This window comes from Tachyglossus aculeatus, unplaced genomic scaffold (genome assembly GCF_015852505.1).
Source record: "Tachyglossus aculeatus isolate mTacAcu1 unplaced genomic scaffold, mTacAcu1.pri scaffold_210_arrow_ctg1, whole genome shotgun sequence".
Taxonomy (NCBI): domain Eukaryota; kingdom Metazoa; phylum Chordata; class Mammalia; order Monotremata; family Tachyglossidae; genus Tachyglossus; species Tachyglossus aculeatus.
The window spans coordinates 178,312-179,830 of record NW_024044926.1 but is presented as its reverse complement, the minus strand read 5'-3'; the positions used below and the strand labels follow the sequence as shown (position 1 = coordinate 179,830).

The 1,519-nt window shown below is 44.1% G+C and overlaps 1 non-coding gene across 1 annotated transcript; it reads left to right on the top strand.

Moving 5' to 3' along the window:
- Positions 1 to 803: 803 nt before the first annotated feature.
- On the top strand, positions 804 to 939 carry LOC119923645. The gene has a single exon (XR_005448918.1). It is a non-coding gene; the product is annotated as a small nucleolar RNA SNORA7 (small nucleolar RNA).
- The last annotated feature ends 580 nt before the right edge of the window (positions 940 to 1,519 follow it).

Here is a 1,519-nt window from a genome sequence, read left to right as displayed (position 1 = left end):
CCTCCGAGAATCCCAGCAGGGGGGATTCCCTCACGTGGAGATGTTGGACATTTTCTCAGGATGATGTCGATTCCCTGTACGTGGAAGAGGGAAGAGTGCAATTTATACCAGGCCTTGATGGCGTTGATAAAGGAATCAACAGTAATGTCCCCATAGGGAGTAAATCAATTATTTGTGTATGTACTGACACTTAAGAAAGTCAATAATATTAGTTACAAATGATCCCTAGCTGTCAGAGGAATGCCAAGCTCAAAGTTCTTGTTAGGTGTGGCATAGTGTTAGTTGGAAAAGAGCACAGGTCCTTGGGGTCAGAGGAACTTGGGTTCTAATTGGTCTGGCTTCTTATCCACGTGCCTGCTGTGTGGCCTTAGGCAGCATACTCAACTACTCTGAGCCTCAGATTCCTCATCTCTAAAATGGAAATTCAATGCCTGTTCTCTCCACTACTTAGACTGTGACACCCGTGTGGGGTAGAGATCGTGTGATTACTGTGCATCTACGCTTGTACATACTACTGTGCTTGGTGTATAATTAGCAATTAACAAGAGCCACAAGTATTGTTGTTATTTGGGGTGGCAGAAACTAAAATAAATTGCGAATAGGAGACTACCAGCGAGCATAAAGAGATGAACTGGTGTGAAATGTTGTAGGCCAATCAACGTTTTTATTAAGCAGCTACTGTGTGCAGAGCACTGTACTAAATGCTTGGGAGAGTCCAGTGTAATGAACCTGGTAGGTATGTTCCCTATCTTCGACGAACTTACAATCTAGAAGTGATTTTATACTCACACTAGTAACCTCAGTCCCTCTCAGGATCGCACCTGGAGTTTCCAGTATTCCATCTGTCTCGGCTACGGGAGGGAGAGTCAAGCAGAGGCCTGCCCATTCCATTCCTAGCTCGGCCAGTGACTAGCGAGTGGAAGGCAATCTGCTACAAGTAAAAACTCACCAGTGCTGGGTAGCAACGGCTTGGAAAGGAGTTGAGGGAGTAAACTCAGGTTTACTGCATGGAAGAAGGCAATGCTAAACCACTGCCATATGTTTACCAAGAAGGCTTTATAGATAAACTACCAGCAATGATTTTGGTATGTGCATTCATAGAGTTTTTTGGGTAAACATAAAGAAGTGGTTTACCATCGCCTCCTTCCACGTAGTTTAAACATGAATCTTTGCTGTAGTTTTTAATCGACATTTTGATCATTTGTTCATCTGTCTTTGACTCTTTCCCATCCAGCACAGCTAAATCAACTTTGTCTGATGCTTCCGCTTAGACCATTCCGTTATGGCTAGCCCTAGTGACAGTATCTCTCAATGGCACAACTCTAGCTACACTGGCATATGCAAACTCTCCTGACACGGAAAGTCATTGATTCGTAGGAGAACTTCTGTTCAGAAGAATTGATGGTGGTACCGGGTTTTTTCCCAGAATCAGTCACACTCTGTCATCCCTGACAATCACCTTCCCGCTGAAAACGTTTTTGACATACAGGAACCACTGACAGCCGAAGTGACTGTAGCA